General features: G+C 37.3%; 1 long non-coding RNA gene across 1 annotated transcript in view; it reads left to right on the top strand.

Annotated features, from left to right (window-relative positions):
- Window positions 1-9,856, top strand: part of LOC131364865 (uncharacterized) — a 63,180-nt gene extending 53,324 nt beyond the window's left edge. Inside the window, exons 3-4 of the long non-coding RNA XR_009206535.1 lie at window positions 6,750-6,858; window positions 9,314-9,856. This is a non-coding gene — a long non-coding RNA (uncharacterized LOC131364865). The remainder of the gene's footprint in view (window positions 1-6,749; window positions 6,859-9,313) is intronic.
- Window positions 9,857-13,363: the final 3,507 nt, after the last annotated feature.

Raw genomic sequence — 13,363 nt, 5'->3', positions numbered from 1 at the left:
CTTAGATAGCATATTTGCGCTAATACTCGCCAGCCCTTAATGCCTTTAATTCATAATTCATCTCTCTCTCTCTCTCTCTCGCTCTCGCTCTCTCTCTCCTCTCTCTCTCTCTCTCTCTCTCTCTCTCTCTTGCTCTCTCTCTCTCTCTCTCTCTCTCTCTCTCTCTCCTCTCTCTCTCTCTCTCTCTCTCTCTCCTCTCTCTCTCTCTCGCTCTCTCTCTCTCCTGTCTCTCTCTCGCTCTCTCTCTCTCTCTCTCTCTCTCCTCTCTCTCCCTCGCTCTCTCTCTCTCGCTCTCTCTCTCTCTCTCTCTCCTCTCTCTCTCTCTGCTATATTCTTCCCTTAGAAACCCCATCATCAGTATAACTGAAGTCGAGCCAAAGCTGCTTATACTTCAAGAAAAAAAAAAAAAATACCCTCTTCTGTCTTACTATCCTTGTGAGGACTTTCAATTGGTGTAATTATTAATGTAGCTAATTAAATGATGCTGTATTTAAACTAAATCATTAATCTCAGTAATTAAAGAAAATCTTTTACTGCTTTTCGTTTTGTATGTTTTACTAAAATTAGTAAAAAAAATAAAATAAAAATAAAAATACAAAATGAATTGTTCCTTGAGGGGACCAGCCAAACGTCATTACAAGGTCAAAACCATGAGATTTTCCTATCCTTGTGGGGACGAGAACATGCGCAGACACACACACACACACGGTGTGTATCGGACCACTGAAGTGATCAGTGCTCATTCCCTCCTCCACTGGTCTGAGAGACAGGTGTGTTTTTAGGATGGTCACACACTGAAAGCCAACCTTGGCAACACTGAAGGGGGAAAAAAACAGACTTGAACACAGACTTTACAGAGGTTTTTATCATCAGTCCCAGCTTACGCCATCTTCTCTCACTTTCTGTTTACCATCAAGTGCTCAGTTTGATTTGTTTGTGTTTAGGAGTGTTACTCCTGCTTATAGAGTTCACATCAGGACTAGCTCTGAGAAGTGTTTGTTTTCTGAGTGAGAGAAAGTGAAGGTGAACTCTCTCTGTAAAAGGTTTCATCCATCCACTAGACCATGCATGCAAAGTAATGAAAAGCCTATATACTATATATATTACATACACCACATATATTATATACATACAGTACAACATCCCACTGTATATTCCACCCTGTATCAGACCCACTGCAATGCCTGAACCGGTGTTTCATGAGGACATTGACCAATGGCATTAATTATTTTAAGTGTCAAACGGCTTTGATCTTTCAGCTTTGCTAATTAGCATGCTCACCTTATTCTCTAATCGCATTTAGCCGTTTTAGCATGCTTGACAAATAGTTTAGAAATTACTGCATATTAAAATATTATAGGATAGGTTTCAAATTTCCAACTATAAAAGGAATATTAAAAACTGAACAAAATGGGACCATCTGTGCTCTCTCTCCCTCTCTCTCTCTCTCTCTCTCTCTCTCTCTCTAGGTTTTGAGATTGCTGCTCATTGGTTTATGGTTTAATATTAGTTTACTGTTCCTCCGGGTTATCTGCTTCCTTCCCACCTCGAAAAAAAACATTACAATAGATGTGAATGAGTGAATGAATGTGTTTGTGTGTGTTCCATAAAGGGCATATTTCCCACCTTGCACCCACTGTTCCCAGGACAGGCTCTGGATCCATGCTAATCCTGAGGTAAAAGTCAACACATTATAAACACTTAACCAACTTTTACCAGGTCAGAAGTAAAACTTTGTTCTATTTGGCAAGCCAAAATGTTTATATAGTCATGAAGACATGCTGTGGATCAGCAGGAAGTGTTTGCTCCCCCACAGCTGTATGTTCCAGGGTTCAGTTCCAGCCACTGTCTGTATTACTGGGTAGGAGACCGAAAAGAACCACAGGAAAAGGAATTAATAGGGCAGACACAATGCCAGAATCCCCTCCATCATCATATCAGGAACAGCCAACATTTCACCAATTATCTTTCAGGAGTGAGTCGGAGATACTAATTTAGCGTTCACTCTAACAGCCTGTCTCTCTGCTGCCAAGATGGTATCTGCTGGAGCACTGGAGTTGCCAGTCAATCACCCTGCGGAATAAATTACTATAAAAAAGTTGGGCATTTTCGCAGTCATGGATGTGGCACTCAAGTTTCTATTGACTTGCAAAGTGCCTCATTGTCTACACAAGACTGATTCAAAAGTATTCTTACTTTTGAGTATTCAAATTTAAGATATTCACACATATTAAAGCTATGCACTAGATCATTACTTGTGCCTTACTATTGCCTTACTACTTACTAGATCATTACTATGTGCCTGACAGGTGACTGATATTTGGGTGTTTGAACTACTGGAAGATAGCTATAACTAAAAATTTGGAAACAAAATATAGATTAAGAAACGTACAGCAAGGTCCAAAAATCTGAAACTGGAAAACTTTAAAACTGGAAATAAAAAGATTTAATTTTTTAAAGATTTTTTTTTAAATATTTAAAACAATGAAAGGACATGTTCAACATGCTGAATATTTATTATTCAAGATTCTGGGGTTTTTTCCTGGTTCCTATTTAAATATAAGCCATTATATTGCCAGTGACAGTGACCATGTTGATTGCTTTGTACAAAAGTTGGGATTTTTCTCTTGTCTAATCTCTTCTGTTGAAGGCTGTGTTTAGATGGCACACTGGTGGATTTGCTCTGAAATAGATCATAAGTTTTTGTGGAGTCCATGCCAGTTCGAATGCTGTCATTCAAGCAAAAAGCAGACGGTGAAATCCTAAATATTAAAAATATTTAGGTAAATTAGGTGTATTAGGTAAATATTTCAATATTTTACTTTTCACTTAATTTAATAATAATATACACTACCAGTCAAAAGTTTTACACACCTTCTAATTCCATGGTCTTTCCTGATGTTTATTTCTTTCTACATTGTAAAACAATGCTGAAGGCCGAAATACACAATAATCTCATTTGAACAGTTGATATTGAGATATGTCTGCTACTGATGCTCTGTAAAGCCTTCATAACGGCTCTAATCTGAGGTGCTGTTAATTGGTGATTTCTGAGGCTGGTAACTCTAAATGAACTTCTCCTCTGCAGCAGAGGTCAGTTTTGGTCTTGCTTTCCTGGGATGGTCTTCATGTGAGCCAGTTTCATCATGGTGCTTGATGGGTTTTGCAAATGCACTTGACAATACTGTTCTTGCAAGAACTATTCCAGATCACCTGACCTTTGTGTCTTAAAATAACAACTGACTGTTGTTTGTTGTCATTACATATGGATTACTTAAGTCCATGTGTGTTATTTCATAGTTTTGAAATCTCCAGTATTGTTCTAGAATGTAGAAAATAAATCCCTAAACAAAAACACTGAATTAAAAGGTGTGTCCAGACTTTTGACTGGTAGTGTATAATTTTTGTAAATTATATACAAATATATAATATATATATTTTAAATATATTAATACATATTATTTACAAATATATACTTTGTAAAAATTGGGTCATTTGTGAGATCAGTTATATTTTTTTTCTTTTTTCTTTTTTGTACATACCACATCTTCCAAAACTCTATTATTATGTGATATATTTTTGCATCTTGAATGTGACCTATCCGCAGTAGTACTCACATGGATGTATCCTTATACCTTTGTGGTATAAAAACAAATTGAATCAAGATAGAAATCAAATTAAAATTAAGAATCAAATCCCCAGCAGACTATGTGACCAAACCCAAACATACACATTGTGAAAAAGCTCACAGCAAGTGGAAGCAAAAAGCCAGTGTAGATGCTAACTATGCAAATGTTCCGAGCTGTTTACGAGTCAATATCTCACGACTTCCAAAGACATTGATTCTCTTCATTCAAAGCCTGCAATTAAATGTCAGCATCTTTGTGAGGATATGGATTAAGTTATTATCCTGTTGTGGGAGTCTCTTCAAGCAAAGCATCACAGAGCAGCAAGACATTCACAAATTGTCGATGCCCTCGTTGATGGCATTTTTAATCTCATGATCATCAGGACCGATGTTTTGACTTGGAAAGACACAACTGATAGCAACATCTCTGAATTATTATAATTCCAGAGGAAACTAAAAGAAAAAAGGGAGAAAACGACTCATTCATATTGACGACTGATTCATAAGTTAAATAACCTTTATTTGTCACATATACATTGTATCCTGTATCCTGCCTTGATGCCCAATGATGCCACGTGACCCGAGGATAGATTGGATAAGAGGTACAGACAAGGAATTGAGAAAAAAACATATCTCATCCTTGGAGGATTGGGGTCAGAGGACAGGGTCAGCCATGATCCTGGAGCAGGGAGGGTGGGGGGCCTTGCTCAAGGCCCAACTGTGGTGGCTTGGCAGTGCTGGGGCTTAAACATCAATCTTCAGATCAACAACCCAGAGCCTTACTCACTTGATCTACCACTGCCCCTTTTACTGTTCTTTTCACAAGTTTTGAACTCTGTCCAGTTTGAATCTGGTCATATTTTTATAATTCACAAGAAGATGAGATCCACCTAACATCATGCAGGCCCTGGTGGGTCTAACTCAAGGCAGCTTATTCTGATGCCTAGCTAGAATGTCCAATGTTCTACAAATCATTATACAAATAAAAATGACTGCAATCCAAATCATTCAACTCTAGTTCTTTCTTTCAGTATTATGATGCGATACCTTTCAGTGAAGAAAACCTGACCTAATAAACCGTATGGTTCTAATAATTAGGTTATTGATTCTTCTACTGATATTTTTTTTTTTCTCCTATTCATCCAAGCACTGGTTCCATTGGAGAAAATATTTAATAATCTGATTACTACAAGTTGATACATCTTGTCGAATTTGTCTGCTTGAACATACTTCCTACAATTTTAAGCATCTTATTATGTAGCTATTCACACTCACATTTGTGTGTGTCTATGAGACTACCTAGATTTACATTTATTATATTATCAATTTTGTGTGACTAGTTTAGATTGCACTGCTGGTGAACACACTCCTGTTGTGCTGTTTGGTAGTCTGCAGTGTGTGGTAAGATAAGAAGTGGCACACACACACACACACACACACACACATAGAGTCAGCGTGTGACCTATGTGGAAATATTTGTATTAACTTCAGCACTTCAGCTGAGTTTTTTTTTTCTTTCCTGACAGGGGAATTGTGGGAAGGTCTAACGCTCTGCTGAATTCACCAGCTCCTATTTGAGTTTGTAAAAACTTTCCGCTCATTCTGGTTTCATGTAGTCATTAGTTGCCGACTTTCTTTTTATTAAATAACCTTTTACCTTCTCAGTGATTCATCAATATCTGACATTGTACAGATGTTAAACATGTGTGTAATTAGAATTACATGAAGGTTGAAGTGATTATTGTGTCCCCTGTATCAGAATTCTGGGTATTCTTCTTCTGTAAGCAGACGTGTTAGGATTGGCTGGGACACTCAGGCAGTTCATCTTGTCCTGATAATGTCTCCTGGTTACACAATTGCACTTGATGTGCAGTTATAGAAGGGAAATCATTTATAATCACATACTCTGGGGTTCACCCAGATGAGGAGGGGTTTCCTTTTTGGAGTCTGGATCCTCTCAGGGTTTCTTCCTCATATGGTCTCAAGGGAGGTTTTCCTCACCACAGTCACTGGGATTAAATAGAAAAACTAAACTTTTTTTATGTTCCTGCTAAGTTGCTTTGTTAAAAGTGCTATAGAAATAAAATAAAATTGAATTGATAATGTAATGAAATGACTGTGTAGTAAGTATTCTGTGCAAACAATTATTCAACCTTTTTTTTAAACAATGCAATCTTCATATTAACTCTAATTTGTATCTGGTATGTGTTTTGCCTGGTTTCAACTCAACAGCCCCATTCACTTACTTTCAGTATGAGTGATTTCTCCTGATCAGGGTCCCAGTGGATTCAGGGACTTTACTGGGAATACTGGATGAGGCTTGAGACACACCATCTGTGTCAGTGTTCATTTTGTTGACAGAAAAAATAATGTTTGTCAAAATCCTCATCTATAATAAAAAATACATGACAATAATTCAATCTTTTGAAATGTATATATATACAGTATATATATATATGATGAACTGTAATGATGTGAAATGACTGATGAAACTTTTCCCTTAAAATAAAAGCTTTTGTTGTTATTATTGCACAAATTCTGACAACCACATAATCTACAAACCAGTCCAGTACTGCAGTGTTTAATCTCAACCACTGTGGACAAAAAAAGTGAAAATCAGACAACAAAATGTTTTCCAGGGAGAAAACTGTGTGCCATTGAACAAACACTTAAACATTAAAGCAGCCATGCCAGCTCCTCTTTCACTCTCTCATCTCACTCATTGCTTGTTCACTTAAAAGCTGCACATTACCATAAAATAGGGACGAGAAAAGAGTAAACAACACACTTTAATCAGCATCCGCAAGAGAATCTTGTCCAAATGGAAAGCTTGTGGCTAAAACAGCCTGGTGGTGACTCAAGGGGGCGGTTAAATGATTAATGTGGCATGTATGCTTTTATTATAGTCACGCAGCAACCAGAGAGAGAGAGAGAGAGAGAGAGAGAGAGAGAGAGAAAAGAATTACTTCACTATCAACATGAGACAATTTGGTCTGTGACCATGTGATGCTCCTGTAACAACGAAAAAAATCATTGGGAATGCAACAAACAAAATCATGTTTATTTTTCATGATAATCAGTCACACATTAGTAATGACCTGCTTTCTGTTCCTCCTCATAGAGACGAGTGTGTGTGCTCTACACATGTACGTGCTAATGGCTGTTGGAAACAGGACCAGCATTTTCAGAGAGAGTGAGAGGGAGAATTTTTCATCCTGTTGGAAAGAGGAGTAAGCAGAAAATCCAATCATTGTTCTCTGTGATGGTGTACTGAGTTGAGAGAAACAGCTGAAAGTAAATTGTGTGTGTGTGCGTGTGTGTGTGTGTGTGTGAAAGATATGGAGATTGTGGATAATCACAGTTTAATGGTTCGTAATGTCAGTGTTGATAATGGGGCTGTTATCAAACGTGTCACACTTTTGTAGGACATCGAAAGCGCACAAATGTGAATTTGCTAAAGGCTCACATAGGAAATCGAACAACCTTGGCAGTTCCAGTGAAGTGTGCATGTGATCATCGTGCCGGCCCTGAACACTGAACGTCAACACATTCTCTGCTGATGAGCAGTACTAATTAGTTCTGGTTTAGCAAGGAATAGGGCTACGGCACTTGCCTCTATAGCTGACAGAGGATGAAAACTCGAATATGCCAATGTTACACCAGAGAGTGACTTAATGAGTGTCATTTATCCTAAGACTTAAATATTTTATTAGAATTTTTCAACCTTGAATCGAAGAAAACGTGCATTTATCCGTTCAAAAATGTGCTAATCTATTCTCAGATAAACGAGATGTCATGGTTAGCACTTAAGGGCCCTGAACTACATTTCCCATCAGCTTCAGCACGTCATATTCTAACCAATCTATACAAGTCTAGATTGTAAGCACCTCAGGGTCAAGCTTTCATGTTGTTTGTACTGTAGTCTCCTTCAGAGCCTGTAGGTTTGCCTCATATCTTTAGTTTGTTATTCATTATTCATTATATTGTTTAGTTTGTTTTCAGAGTTTGTGACCCTGACATCAGACAACAATTTCATTAGATAACAGTATTATTATTATTATTATTATTATTATTATTATTATTATTATTATTATTATTATTATTATTATTATTTAAAAAAAACCCTGACCTCAGACAACAAAGTTTCATTAGATAACAGTATTATTATTATTATTATTATTAATTTTTTTTTAAACCCTGACCTCAGACAACAAAGTTTCATTAGATAACAGTATTATTATTATTATTATTATTATTATTATTATTATTATTATTATTATTATTATTAAGTACATAAAAATGTACTTTACATTTTTAATTCTTTATTTTTAATATACTGTGTAAGTTGTGTAACAGGGCTGTATTGACAAATTAATGACTTCATATATCACAATATTAAATAAGTAATAATATTAAATCATTTTCAATGGTCACAAAATCATCAGGAAATTTGCTTCTTGTTACACAACAGTAACTTGTTCAAGTAACAGGGTTAAGTACTATATTTTTCATCTCTTATAATAGATGACTCACACAATAATGTGAAAATAATAAATTACTGAAGGTTTTTTGAAGAATAATAATTATATTTCAAGGTGAAGTGTAATTACAGTAGGCCACTTCAGGCAAAAAAAGCTAATTTTTCAGTTGTCTACAAGGGTTTTAAGATAGTTATCTGAATCCTGCATGTAGGTTGTTGTAAAAGGAGTTTGGACAAATGTAATGTTAGTGCAGGGGTGTCCAGTCTTATCCAGACAGGGCCTGTGTGGGTTCAGGTTTTCATTCCAACCCAGCAGGAGCCACACCTGCGTCTGTTGAAGGCCAAGATCAGTTGATTAAACAGGTGGAATCAGGTGTAGCTTCTGCTTGATTGAATGAAAATCTGCACCTACACCAGCCCTTTCTGGATAAGACTGGACATCCCTGTGTTCGTGGGATACGAATGTGGAATCCTGAGTTGTAGATTCACTTAACCTTTATGTCTTAATACCTTACATCTCTGGCTACTGGACTTTAAATGGAGGTTCAGTGGAGCACCAGAAAGACCCTCACCTCTGTCTAGGCTCAGGAAATCTGTAGCATTTGTGTGAATAATATAGTTCGAAGCGCTTCAAATAGGAGAGATCTCTGCTTCTGTGTCCTTGGGGAACTCCTACAGCAAGATTGATGTTGCTTTTGATGCTGATTTTGTCCTTCAGACTGATTGCTGCATGTGCAGCCTGAGATTCCATCATAGCTTGCACCATCAAAACTAAGAAGAAGCATGAGAATATATTGAAAGTTCTTTAAATAAAAAATAAACAAAGTTTAGCAGGAACACAGTCTCATGGGGGTAGATAGATGCAGGTGACACTAAGCAGACAAAATGCAAGCTACAGCTGCAGTAGAAATGAGACTGCAGAGAGAAACCTAGAGCTGAACAAATTGCTTATACTGTAGGGAGGTGGACATCATGGGCGTGTGTGTTACAGAATATGTTAATTGCTTTACATTTTGACTCAGTGCTTTTCAAAGTTTGGTTGCAAATTGCATTTCAGTGAATAACTCTAAAAGCCAGGTATGCAGGTGTGTGTGTGTAGAATAAGCAAAATATGGACTATGAATTACAATGATTAAAAGTCCTAAATATTACTTTTTAATGAGTACATTGGTGGTATATTTTACGGATGTTTATTGTCATTTCAGGAAAATGTCATTTGTGAGGACTGGCAATTTGGCTAGAACATTACCTGATGAAGAACCAGAAGAAGCCATATCCCAACTGAGGAAGTTGGGGTCAAAGCACAGGGGAAGCTACTGTATGATACAGTACCCCTGGAGCAGAGAGGGCTTGCTCAAACGTATTGAGTAAAGATGTATAATGTACAAGCATTATTTCTTAACTAGTGTAGGGTATGTTATTATGGGGTATACATTTCATCTATACTTCCACACACCCCTTTTTTTGTTTAAATTGACACAAAATGTGTGTTAGTTATACACACCACAATACTGGGTACAGAAAACAGGGTACAAACTTCAGTTCTCATATACTAAGGTACATCATAAACTATATTAAAGTAATTCTAAATTAAAATATCACTGTTGGGCATCAGCTGGGAAACAGTCTTGAACAGAAACTGTTTTACATCTACAAAGTGATTGCAGACAAATTTGATAAATGAGCCAACACTTTTTGGCGAACATAAAAATGGCAGCCGAGCCAGTAAATTATTGAGCGTGTTTATAAGCCAGTAAATTATTGAATGCTTGTATAAGTTGAAAGTGCACTATGCCTAAATGACATGAAATAAAATCATTTTTTAATGAGGGTTTTTGAATTTGCTAATTGTTCTTGAATGTCATAGTGAATTTGAATCTCAAAGAACGCCAATGATAACAAAGTCAGGTGTGAGACGACTGAATGATAGATGTTAGTTAAAGAGATAACAAATTGTTCTAATTAGCCACGGCATAAAGTAGGAAGTAATAATGACAGCACCTCATCGGTTGGCTGAAAATGTGATCCGGTGGTTATGCCAGCTGATAGTAAAGAGAGCGATGGTAGTAAAATATTATCGATCTATCAGCTGCTCCCTACGTGTGTGAAGGGTCGCCACAGCAGACCAACCTTCCTGACGCAACCCTACCATTTTTATCCAGGATTGGATCCAGCACAGCATCCAGGGGCTGGGGTTTCAGCATTGGCTGGGAATCAAACCTGGGCCTTCTGCATGGTAGGCAAGAACCCTACCACTGAGCCACCAGTGCCCTGATGGTAGGAGAATGGAGAAATGTTTGTTTTATGGCTTAGCTTGTAGAAAAACCACAAGCGGCCTGGAGTTTAAATATAGAGGAACAAGTAAATATGTAAATGTAGAGCAACAAGTCTACCAAAAGCCTCCAAAGAAAAGTAGATTCAGCTTGAGCGTCTATGAAACAAAGGAACTTTTGAGCACAATGTGGCTGCGTTAAAAAAAAAAAAAGTCTTGGGAAAAGTAACTTCATGCAAATTACCACAAAAAAAACAGCAGAAGGCGAAGACTAAATGCACTGTATATATTGGCAAGGATTGTTTTTAACAATACACAAAAGTCAAGAATGGCCTTTACCTTAACCTCCAAAGGGGCAAATTGTTTTGTGACCAACTCTCAAACCCAAACAAACTACAGTGACCACTTTCACATCATCAGCATCAAGTTGGCCTGACTTAGGTTACGCTATACAGCTCTAAGGGACCAAACATGGCTGCACCAATCACAGGAGTGTACCACCATATCACCAAAAATACATTTTTTACAGTGTACATTTCTGATCAGTTCTGCATAGTTTATCTTTTATAATGCTGTACAGACCTAAAAAAAAAAAAACATTTCGTGGACCCAGTGACAGCTGAGAGAACAAACACTTTATCACCCAATTTAAACTCACAAGACACTGCTTCTTCTGTCAAAACACTGTGTAACCTTATCTTGGGATATAACCAGCATTTTTCTTGCAAACTCACATTCTCAATAGCAATGTTCAAACAAAATGCACTGAGTAAAAGTAGTCTAAGATGTTCTTATATGACTCTGGCTTATTGAACATGCAAATTCTCTTTTAACACTTATAACAGGCAAAATGTCCAAAAACTAGCTCAGCTGGACTAAAGATTCATAGACTGGTTTACACGCAGCAAAAAAAAACAAACAAAAAATTTAGCATACCCTCATCCATCATAGTCCACTGACACCTTTACAAATGGGTTTCCCATCACGGGAATATGGTGCAAAAGAGCAGGTGGAATCATTTGATTCATCTTACCCACCTTTTGACGTGTCTCACATGAAGAACAGAACTTTATCACATCTTTTCTGGACAAAAAATGTTTTAAACCCGGATTATTTGTTTTAATAACCCCTAAATCCATACAGACCAGGGATGATAATGAGCCACACTTAGAACCAAGTGTCAAAACATAAAAGAAATTTGATTAAACAAACCATTATCTAAAAATAGAAAACTACTTATTTCTTGTTTACATAGTGTGGAACTTGATAACGTAAAATATATACTGAACTCTATTGCATTCATTCTTATACAAAACAAGATCTTACCGGTTGTAATAATTATTCCAACTCTGAGCATTAGCCTTAATTGTTGCAAACCTTTCCTCCATATTGCCTTGCATGATCAACTGCTGGACAGATTGCTTGTTAGTAGAAAAGTTCTCACTGGCTTGGTCTCAATGTCAGCATACACTTGTCCATATCTTCTGTTCACACACAAACACACCCTTCCACACTTGACCTGGTCTCTGCCTGCAGGATCCAATATGCTGCTGTGAACTCTCATCAGAAGCAAACAGAAAGAGAGGGAAAATATACACACCCCTGCTGCTTGTATGAGTGTGTTTCTCTTGAAGGACTGAAGTGTGGTGTAAGTGTGGGGTAAATTTCTTCCCAACAGTGCTCACTCAGCCACCTCACACACTAAACCATCCAACCCATCCATACACAACAACAAATATGAGACGAATGCTCATGCTTTAACTAAATGTTATATCTACATATCCTCTTATATTGTGCTATGCGATAACCGAGAGCTGCAACTGAATGCCACTGTGCAAGAAAAATATCAAGACTAAAGCTTTTTTGTTGTTGTTGTTCCAGTAGTTCCACCTATTCTTCATGGTGCACAAAAACACATTTTGTGCTAGGAATAACGGCTGCTCTTGTGGACCAGCACTTTTAATGTTGACTCTAATGTAGACAGAAATGACCAGCACTGCATCTTCTCTCTTTAGAGTAAATCCAGGAAACAGTGCAAAAACACAAAGCTGTGATTTACTGCTTAGCACTAAAGAAAAAAAAAGTGCTGCTTGTAAAGCTGCCATTGTTTTTGTGTCATTATAATAATGAATAATGAATCGTGTGCCTTCCAGTTTTTAGCCAAGGCCTGTGGGGAAATAGACCACAGTACTGTTTTATTCATTTAGAGCAGATATTTCGAGGTGCTTTGAAGATATTTTAATGTTAAATATATTTAATAAATGTGTATTTATGTATGAGGGAGAGCAAAGGAAACAGAGAGAAGGATGTTGAAGCATTCCCATGGACTGAATCCTAAGGGACTGTTTGGTTGGAAATGATTTTCCAACTCTGGTCTGCTGGTGTTTTTGAAAATATCCAATTTTTATCCATGATTCTGTGTCACTCTCTGCAGTGAGCCTGTAGCCAGGCCTGGCCTAGTTTATCTTAGGTAGACGCATCATGATTCACTGGTTTATTCTCTCAATTTCTTTCAATCCATCTTCCTTTCACTCTGGCCCTCTTTCTTTCGCTCTATCTTTTGTTATAGTCCAATAGCCATTGTGTTCTGAAACCAAAACACTTCAGCAGCCAATAATTATTCGGTTTAGCCATGTGTTCATGACTTGAGACTTGTTCGCAGGTTTAAATGCATACCTGTTTGCAATCTCTCAGCTAAAGCTATTTGCATTTGCTCTGCTAGAAATCCTTGGACATTTACCGGCATTTCACCTGCTAGTTACTACTTGCAAGAACTACGTTTCCTAGCTGAAAGTCTACTGGGATGTCTCTATTTGCATTGCAATTGCTCAGGCTCTGTCCAACTGTGTAGAGACCATTCAAATCTTGCCACAGACTGTTATACAGATTGATGGCTGGGCTTTTACTGGGCCATTTGAACATATCCAGGTTCTTGTTTAAAAGGTGAACCTTCACACCAGTTGCATGGATTGTCAAACTTGGC

This window comes from Hemibagrus wyckioides, linkage group LG14 (assembly GCF_019097595.1).
Source record: "Hemibagrus wyckioides isolate EC202008001 linkage group LG14, SWU_Hwy_1.0, whole genome shotgun sequence".
NCBI lineage: Eukaryota > Metazoa > Chordata > Actinopteri > Siluriformes > Bagridae > Hemibagrus > Hemibagrus wyckioides.
The sequence above is the reverse complement of the archived record's forward strand: the minus strand, read 5'-3'. Positions and strand labels throughout refer to the sequence as shown.